Raw genomic sequence first — 10,927 nt, 5'->3', positions numbered from 1 at the left:
TCATGCAAAGTAGCATCCCCAAAAGTAGATGAGGAATTGAAAAGAGCATCAGGAAGTAAGGATAACTCTACCCTTAATCGAGCACCCGCATTAGGATGAAGCTGAGCAAATGGTAAAAACATGTTCATCAAACATAATGTCCCTGGATATATAGATGCGGCCTTTAGAAGGATCTAGACACTTGAACCCTTTTGTGGGAATTGCTATACCCAAGAAATACACAATGCTTAGAATGAAATTGGAGTTTTCTAGTATTATATGGACGAAGGTTGGGCCAACACGCACAACCGAAAGTTCTAAGGAATGTGTAATCAGGTTTTTGACCAAGGAGTCATTCATAAGGTGTGTCATTGTTGATGACTTTGGAGGGGAGGCGGTTAATAAGAAAAACAGTGGTAAGGAACGCTTCATCCCAAAATTTTAGAGGCATAGAGGCATGGGATAGTAATGATAGACCGACCTCTACTATATGGCAATGCTTGCATTCAGCAGAGCCATTTTGTTGGTGAGTGTGAGGATAGGAAATGTGATGAGTGTAACACCTCTGGTGTTTTGACCTAGCACTAAAACTTGACATGTCATCATATGCATTGCAAAGCATTCATGCAGTAGAAAATTTTGAATGCATACACTAAATAAGATTTATTTCATAAGTTGTTATTTTATGTGTGATGTGATTCAAAACCCTAAATAAAGATCATGACCACAAGGGTCAAATTTCATGTGATCATGTGAGACCATGTGTCATTTGACTCAAATAACCCTAATAGGCCATGTTACTGGTCAAAAATCAAAGTTAAAGTAAAAAGGTAAACAAATCAAATTTGAATTCAAATTCAAATCATAAAGGTCCTTTTTGCCCCTTTTGGCTAATTCAAAATTCATTTGGAATTTGGGGTTGTGGCAAAAAGCAAAGTTGAAGATTATTTTATAAGGATCAACTTTGGTATTCAAAGTTTTTGAAGTTTACATATAAAATTTGGAGTAATTTTGAAATGATTCAAATGCTCAAATGCACCCCAAATTCAAATTTCAAAATGGAGGCAGAATTTGAAAATGTTCCTTGAAGCAAAGTTGTAGAGTTTGAAAAGTTGTGCAACTTTCATTTTTGGAGATTTTCAACTTCTTTAGAAAATTTGGGAGTAATTTGAAAAATGGACTCAGTGGCAGTTCTATAAATATTTCAAAAATCAAAATCGACATCGCCTGTTTGCCACCGGCGACATGCAGCTGTTCGCCGCCGACCTTCTTCGCCGCTTTCTCACGCGGTGACATGCAGCCGGCACCAGTGGCGAGCTCGTTCGTGCGCTTGTCGATGCCGGACGTCTCCTTCCCGTCTATAAATAGCAGCAACCGTCCGCCGTCGTCCTCCGTTTTTCCTCTTTGCTCTGCTCCGCCACCGATCAACTCCGCCGCTCGCCGTAGCCGCCATCGACCCCTTCTAGTCATGCCTAGCTATACCAGCATGATCGCCGTGACCTAGCGCTCCTCGTAGGCTTGCTCGCGTCGTTTGGGTTGGCCGGAATCGCCCAGCGCAGCGCGTCTTCCCCGTGATCGGCCGAAGCTCCGCCGCGACCGACCTCACCGTGGTCAGGCTGCTCTAGACCGTCTCTGCCTTCACCAAGCACATCGGCGTGATCGTGGTGAGCTCCTGAGCGTGTTGCTCGCTTCGTTTTAATCTCTACTGCACCATGGTCATGGTTGTGTCAGTGCGCCGTCGAGCCGAGCCGCCATGGCCGGCGTGGAGCTTTCTCCTGTGCGCCTGCTGCGGTTCTAAGGGCTGAGATAGTTTCGCGGAGTTGTGTAGATGGTTTTGGTGCTATCCATCTCGCCGGAGACTCGCCGTCGGCACGTTTTGGGCCGGCCAGTGATGGCAGCGCCGGCGTGTCCTGTTATCTGTCACTGACGAGTGGGGTCGGGTTGTCAGTGAGAAAGAAAGAGAAGAACAGTAAGGTTTTGATATTTTCTGAATTTTGAATAGTGCTGAATCTTTGGGAATTTGTAGGAAAATAATTATAGCTCCAAAAATTCTGAAAATTTGTGTGTAGCTTCTATACATGCTCTAGTATGGTTTAAAAATATGAAACTTGAAATTTGAATAAATTTTTAATGTTCAAATATTCAGTCCATTAATTGATAAATGCAATTTCCATGATTGTTGTAGGCCACTGTATACTTCCAAAAATTATGAAATTTATTTTGGTACACTAATTTGTCATGAGGAAGCTTACATAAAATTTTGAGGTCATTTAGAACAAGTTCATTTTTGAGCTTATTTCCAAATTAATTCAAAAAGAAATAAAAGCAAACCCTAAGTGTTAGATTAGAGTTTGATCTTGTTTTGGTCATGTTTTGTGACTAGTAGGGTTTCAAGATCAGTTTGGTCAAGTCACATGTGTGGTTCTTGCCAGTAGAATTGCAAGTTGGTTTTGTTGGCTTGCAACTGTACTATGAAAAACAGTTGTATTCGAGGTGTTGTTATATTTCATGTACCATGACAGCATCATGTTTATATTATCATCATGTTAAAGCATATGTTATCATTTCGTGTAGAATCCGAGAGTGAAATGATTTTAGTTGAGCAAGTTATGGAAGAATCCCCTATTGTCACGGGATTCGATAATTATGGTACTGATCCGGAACCTGAGATCGTCAATGAAGGCAAGCCCCAGTTTATGCATTAAACCCTTACCTTGTTTACTTTGAAAATTGTATCACCTATGTTACTTATTGCATTAAGTTGATTAATTCAAATGTTACCTACTTGATGCATTGCCTACCTTGCTAATTGTTTACCATCCTTGAAGATGTTTTCATTTATAAAGGCGTAGAATGCTTAGTATGCTTTATGGTAGTATTTCAAAGTAAAAGTTTTCGATACAATCAAAGATGGCCAAAGAAAGAAAGAAGGTAGAATGAACTAGAGACTAGTTGGGTGACTTATCTTGAATTTTGGGTAATGTTGCCGACTATGTCGCTTAAAGGCCACTCATTGTGGATCTTCTGAACGAGACACTTTGTAGTACTGGTCACATACTCCGGTAAGCCTACTTTGGCTAATCCGATACTAAGATGAATGCCCACGCACTGGGAGTGGAGAGATGGCAGGGAGTAGCGTGTACCCTCAGTGGCTGGAATGTGGCCAGGATTTGAGGTGTGCTGTGCTCTCGGGTGGCGTGGAGACGGCTTAGTATAGGAGGATCCTGGTAGCGAGGTTGATATATGCAAGATTAAGTTCTACATATGTCGTGTGATAAGGAATCCCCAGCTAGGGACTTGAATCAATTCGAATTGCCGATGCTCCGTGGATATGGAGACTCGATTCATTACAGAAGCAATGCAGGACTGGTGAATTACTAAAATATGAGAAAAGAATGGAATGAGAAGGATTGGAATATGGGAAATGTATATTTAGTTGAGATAATGAACTAAAAGGACTTAGGGGTAAAACTTGAAAATAGGATAAGAATAGTAAGCTTTTGGCAAAGAACTTTGAATCTTGCTACATCCTTACCTTGCCCCAACCCCTCCATCTCTAAAAGTCTTACACCCCTTTACTGTCGAGTTAGTCTTGTTGAGTACTTTTGTACTCAGGGTTTGTTAACCCTTAGTTGTAGGTGAGTCGCATAGCGTATGCTTGTTTTGGTCCCTACTGCATGTCTGTGTTTGAAGTCAATGACGATGAGGAATGATGAATGGCCTTTGGACAAGGCACTAGTTTGTATGATAAATAAAGTTAATGTAATATTATCCTGCTACTATGGTTGTATGACACTTATGGTATTGTAAGTTTGAAAACAACTGGTTTATAAACTATGTCATCTTAAGACTTCTGCTATCTTTTACTCTGAATGTTATATATTAAATAAACTGTTGTAATCTGCAATGTCTGTGATTGGGATCCTAGTTCGAAAAAGAATCATGGATGATTCGAGTTTCCCGAGGACACCCGACAGACCTGTTAAGTTATTGGAAACTCGTGTACGCTATCAAAGGTCTGTTGAGACGACAATAGGTGCACGTGGGCCCGATTTCTTAGGAGGTTCTGCCATAGCTGGTATCAGAGCAGTTCCCATCTAAGATCATTATAGATTACTTTGGAAAACCTTCAAATTGATTTGGATCAAAGAAAGTAAACTTGATATTTTAAAGTTCAAATTTCTTTCTTCTTACCTTGGATCTAGACTCAATCCTATCTTATTTGAAAGTTCATGGCGGATAATATGATTAGGTTTGTCCTATGTATTAAAAATCTAGTACTTATGATTATATAAATCTTTTGTACCTAGATTCGTAAGATCGATTCATGCATCATGCTTGAGCACCTTGCATAATAATTCCCCTTAATAGTGGTTGGGTAAGTAATGTCAATCCCTATTCTTGCTAACCTCCATTATCCTCAAGCTATTCTTATAGTCCTACCCTAAATTCTACAGGCTATGGCAAAGACCAAGGTAACCGCATGCAAGTCCACCGGACCTCATGGAGTCCCTCGTCACCAGTTGGCACCACGAAACTATGAGCTTGGTGAAGGAAGTTCCAGGAACCTAGGAGATGAAGGATCTTCAAGCAACCCCACCAACATTGAGAACCTTACCAAGGAGCTCAACACTCTTCAGTCGAGCTCATGCCAAAGATCAAGAAGAGCTGGCAGAAATGCAAAGGGGCATCACCATGACCATGGAGCTATGGAATGATGCCTGGACATGAGAGGATGCAGCCAATGAACACATCCATGAGTTGGAGTTCTACGTAGAAGATCTGGAGATGGACAATGCCATTCTTCATGAGAATGTCCACATGTTGTACGCTCAACTTCATCCACCTCATGGGGATGGTGAAGTTACAGATGAAGAAATGATTGTAGATCTAGGAGAAGTCAAGAATGAAGAAGAGGAGGATCCTGAGGAGTTAGTGTACTTCTCAGATGAAGATGAGGTTTCGTCCGGTATGGGCACGGACGCCGATGACTGAGAGCTTGGAGTAGTAATAGTTCCTTTACTGCTTTCCTAGTAAACCTAGGGCTTGTCTTGTGGGATACAAGACATGTAATTTAAATAAGTAACCCGTTGTAGCATGAAACCTTTTAAATGCTTTCAATAAAGAATAATGTAAGTAAACGTGTTTCTCTAACAGATGCCTCGTCCTATCACCCGAGCTGGTGCTAGTGGCTCGCATGACGATGATGAGTACCCAAATCCTCCACCAATGCCTTCAACTATGGCAGATGCCATAGCAGCACTCATCAATGCAACGACAGAGAATGCTAGGCTGTTAAGGGAATTGGCGTAGAACCAATAGGCACCATACCCTAATCGTGGCCATCGTAATAATGGAAATGACGAGTCAACCTATGTGGATTTTACTGACACACGTCTGCCTGTGTTCTCTAAGGTAGAAGAGCCTTTAGAGGCTAACGATTGGCTTAGGACAATAGAGCAAAAGTTTGAGCTAATTCACTGTACTAAGATTCAGAAACCAAGGTTTGCGGCATAGCAACTCAGAGGAGTTGCTGGTGCCTGGTGGGCAAATTTGGTAGCTATACAGCCCGTTGGTCACCAAATCATCTGGAGAGAGTTTAAGGATGCCTTCAGGGCACACTATATTCTAGATGGTGTAATGACCAGTGAAGTTAGAAGAGTTCTTGGCTCTTAAGCAAGGGGAGCACCTGATGATGCACTATGTTGGGCGCTTCAATCACCTATCGTAGTATGCTACAGAGTATGTGAATACTGACAGTAAGAAGAAGAATCATTTTTTAGAGGCCTGAACACTAAACTTCAGACCATGATGGCAACTTGTGGTAACGCAACTTATCATGAGACAATCAACATTGCTATCGCTTTGAAGGAGAATTACTGCCGACACAAGGAGGCGAAGAAAAAGAAAATATCTGCTTCCGGATCATCGAGTGGAAAGTGTCAAAAGATAGTCTACCATCCTCAGAATCATGGCCATGCACCATTCTGCCCACAACAAGGCCAAGGCAGGCAGCAAATCTTTATTCACCCTGCAACTAATACGCCTTATTCTCATCAGGCACCGCAGTAGCAAAATAATACAAATAATGCAAACCGTAATGCTACTCCCCAGAATCACAATTATCCATGTTATAATTGTGGTAAACCCAGACACTTTTCCCGAGAATGTCCATATCCTAGGAAGAACAATCCTGATGCACCCAAAGCCCCTGTTACTCTAGCTCAGAATTAGTACAAGGGCAATGCTTAGAATAGTCAGAAGGGTTAGGTTGAGAAGAAAACTAGAAGGGTCTTCTATACTCAGGTGGAATCTATTCTAGAAGGAGAACCAGTAATGATGGGTATGTTTCCCATTGCTAAGCATCCTGCGATTACCTTATTTGATTCTGGTGCATCCCATACATTCATCAATCGTACATTTGTTATGAAGCATAGGATAGCTTTTGGGGAAACAAAAGAACCATATCATATACAGTCACTCGGGGGATGAATCTATACAAGGGAGGTAGTTCAGCATGTACCTATTGATTTGGAAGGTTATGTGTTCCCTACCAATATGCTGATATTAAAGGATCAAGATATAGATGTGATCCTTGGTATGAACTGGTTAACTCAACACGGGGCTATCATAGATGTCCTGCATAGAACCATAAGGGTAAATGCACCTGATAGCAAAACCCAACTTCCCTTTCCTAAGAGTACAGTGGAAACAGTCTGTACAACTATTATTGAAGAAGCCAAAAAAAATTTAGTGGTATGTGAATTTACGGATGTCTTTCCTGATGATCTGCCTAGTCTGCCACCAGACTAAGACGTAGAGTTTAGAATTGATCTGAAACTAGGAACAACACTAGTGTCTAGAAGAGCATATAGGATGCCACCCAAAGAATTAGCAGAATTAAAGATCCAATTACAAGAGTTGTTATACAAGGGTTTCATTCAACCTAATTCATCACCTTGGGGATGCCCTGCTATCTTCGTGAAGAAAAAGGACCAAACCTTAAGGTTATGTGTTGACTATCGGCAGTTAAATGAAGTCACCATAAAGAACAAATACCCCTTACCCCGAATTGATTTGCTTTTTGACCAATCTTGCGGGAGCTAAGGTGTTCTCAAAGATAGACTTGAGATTAGGCTATCACCAGATTAAGATCAGACTGAGAAGATGTGCCGAAGATAGCGTTTACTACCCGATATGGTTTATATGAGTATCTAGTCATGTCTTTTGGGCTGACCAACGCCCCGGCTCATTTCATGTATCTGATGAACTCAGTTTTCATGCTCGAGTTGGATAAGTTTGTCGTGGTGTTCATTGATGACATTCTTATCTATTCTAAGATCAAAGAGGAACATGCGGAACATCTCCATATTGTTCTACAAAGATTAAGAGATCACCAACTATATGCCAAATTCTGTAAATGTGCATTTTGGTTGGAGGAAGTATAATTTCTGGGTCATGTGCTATCTGCTGGTGGTATAGCTGTTGATCCGAGCAAGGTAGAAGAAGTCCTTAACTGGAAAGCACCTACCACTGTTCATCAAGTTCATAGTTTTCTAGGGTTGGCAGGGTATTATCGTCGGTTCATCCCTGACTTCTCCAGAATTGCAAAGCCAATTACTGGACTACTAAAAATCAAACTAAGTTTGTATGGTCAACAGAATGTGAGAAGGCCTTTTAGACATTGAAGAAATTGCTAACAACTACACCAGTATTAGCACAACCTGATATCGAGAGGTCATTTGATATATATTGTGATGCATCTAGAATTGGTATTGGCTGTGTTCTAATGCAAGAAGGCAGAGTCATAGCATACGCTTCCAGACAACTCAAGAAGCATGAAGAACATTATCCCATCCATGACCTTGAATTAGCTGCTGTTGTTCATGCACTCAAGGTTTGGTGACATTATTTATTGGGCAATATATGTCATATCTATATGGATCATAAGAGTTTGAAATGCATCTTCACTCAGTCAGAGTTGAATATAAGGCAAAGAAGATGGTTAGAACTTATCAAAGATTATGACTTAGAAGTACATTATCATCCGGGCAAGGCTAATGTGGTTGTCGATGCCTTGAGTCACAAAAGTCATTGCCATTGTCTGACTGTGAAACCTATGCAATGAACATTGTGTCAAGAGATGGAACATCTGAATTTACAAATCATAGAACAAGGTTCCCTGTCTAATATTGCAGTTGAGTCCACTATCAAAGATCAGATCATTGCTGCTCAACAGAAAAGTAAGGGCATAGCCCATATCAAAGAAAAAGTCAGATCTGGAAAACCAACATGTTTCAAGATTGATGAATCTGATGTTGTATGGTTCAAGGATAGATTGGTAGTACCCAAAAATCCAGAGCTGCGAAAGCAGATTCTTGATGAAGCTCATTCTACAAGATACTCCATTCATCCAGATAGCAACAAAATGTATCATGATCTGAGAAAGAGATATTGGTGGACTAAAATGAAAATAGAAATAGCTCAATATGTATCCAAGTGTGATATTTGTCAGAGAGTCAAAGCGGTTCATATGAAGACTGCAGGTCCATTACATTCATTACCAGTTCCATCTTGGAAGTGGGAAGATATCTGTATGGACTTCATCGTAGGATTGCCTAGGACATCCGCAAGCTACGATTCTATATGGGTTATTGTTGATCGCCTAACCAAGATAGCTCACTTCCTACCAGTCAGAGATAAATATCGAGCTGGAATAGTATGCAAAGCTTTATCTTGATAGAATCTTCAGTTTGCATGGGGCACCCAAGACCATTGTCTCTGATAGAGGGTCATTGTTCGTATCCAAGTTTTGGAAAAGTCTACATGAGTCTTTGGGAACTAAACTTATTCCGTAGTTCTGCTTATCATCCGCAAACAGATGGACAGACTGAGAGGGTAAATCAAATTCTTGAAGATATGTTAAGAGCATGTGTCCTTTCCTATGGTGCTAAATGGGATGAATGCCTTCCCTTAGCTGAATTCTCATATAACAATAGCCATCAAGAGAGCATTAAAATGGCACCATTCGAAGCACTGTATGGCCGTAGGTGCCAGACACCTTTAAATTGGTCAGAAGCTGGAGAACGTTGGTTCTTTGGACCGGATGTGGTCAAGGAAGTTGAAGAGAAAGTTAAACTCATACAAGCTAATATGAAGGTAGCTCAATCCTGATAGAAAAGCTATGCTGATAAGAGGAGACGACCGCTAGAATTCAAAGTGGGAGATCATGTCTACCTCAAGGTATCACCGATGAAGGGAGTTCATCGTTTTGGGATTCGGGGAAAGTTAGCGCCCCATTATGTAGGTCCTTTTCAAATCCAACAACGATGTGGACCAGTCGCCTATCGTGTCAAGCTACCAGATCACATGTCAGCTAGTGCATGATATCTTTCATGTATCTCAGTTAAAGAATGTGTCTTCAAGTACCTAACCAAGTGATCGACTTTGGTAATGTAGAACTAGAACCTGATTTGACTTATGTTGAGTACCCCATTAGAGTCTTAGATCAGAAAGATCGAGTCACTCGAAGACAGTACAATCAAGTTCTACAAAGTACAAAGGAATCAACACACTAAAGATGAAGCTACTTGGGAGTCCGAGGATTATTAGAAGAAAACTTTCCTGGCTTCTTCGCTTCTATCTAGTTGCAATACCTTGTCTATATTGTAACTTGTCTTAGTTTGTTAACAGAATGGAAAACCCCCTCACTAGCCTTTTGAATAAAGTTATGACGTGTTAGCTTGACACATTTCCTTTTCCATTACTTAGCCTTAGGTTTTAAATCTCGGGATGAGATTTCTTTAAGGGGAAAGGTTGTAACACCTCTGGTGTTTTGACCTAGCACTAAAACTTGACATGTCATCATATGCATTGCAAAGCATTCATGAAGTAGAAAATTTTGAATGCATACACTAAATAAGATTTATTTCATAAGTTGTTATTTTATGTGTGATGTGATTCAAAACCCTAAATAAAGATCATGACCACAAGGGTCAAATTTCATGTGATCATGTGAGACCATGTGTCATTTGACTCAAATAACCCTAATGGGCCATGTTACTGGTCAAAAATCAAAGTTAAAGTAAAAAGGTAAATAAATCAAATTTGAATTCAAATTCAAATCATAAAGGTCCTTTTTGGCCCTTTTAGCTAATTCAAAATCCATTTGGAATTTGGGGTTGTGGCAAAAAGCAAAGTTGAAGATTATTTTATAAGGATCAACTTTGGTATTCAAAGTTTTTCAACTTTACATATAAAATTTGGAGTAATTTTGAAATGATTCAAATGCTCAAATGCACCCCAAATTCAAATTTCAAAATGGAGGCAGAATTTGAAAATATTCCTTGAAGCAAAGTTGTAGAGTTTGAAAAGTTGTGCAACTTTCATTTTTGGAGATTTTCAACTTCTTTAGAAAATTTGAGAGTAATTTGAAAAATGGACTCAGTGGCAGTTCTGTTAATATTTCAAAAATCAAAATCGACATCGCCTGTTTGCCACCGGCGACACGAAGCTGTTCGCCGCCGACCATCTTCGCCGCTTTCTTGCAGCAGTGACACGCAGCCGGCACCATGGCGAGCTCGTTCGTGCGCTGTCGACGCCAGACGTCTCCTTCCTGTCTATAAATAGCAGCAACCGCCGCCGTCGTCCTCCGTTTTTCCTCTTTGCTCTCCTCCACCACCGATCAACTCCGCCGCTCGTCGTAGCCACCGTCGACCCCTTCCAGTCGTTCCTAGCTACACCAGCATGATCGCCGTGACCTAGCGCTCCTCGTAGGCTTGCTCACATCGTTTGGGTTGGCCGAAATTGATCGGTGGCGTCTTCCCCGTGACCGGCCGGAGCTCCGCCGCGACCGACCTCACCGTGGTCAGGCTGCTCCAGACCGTCTCCGCCTTCACCAAGCACACCGGCGTGATCGTGGTGAGCTCCTGAGTGTGTTGCTCGTTTT

This window comes from Miscanthus floridulus, chromosome 12 (genome assembly GCF_019320115.1).
Source record: "Miscanthus floridulus cultivar M001 chromosome 12, ASM1932011v1, whole genome shotgun sequence".
NCBI classification, from domain to species: Eukaryota; Viridiplantae; Streptophyta; class Magnoliopsida; order Poales; family Poaceae; genus Miscanthus; species Miscanthus floridulus.
The sequence above is the reverse complement of the archived record's forward strand: the minus strand, read 5'-3'. Positions refer to the sequence as shown.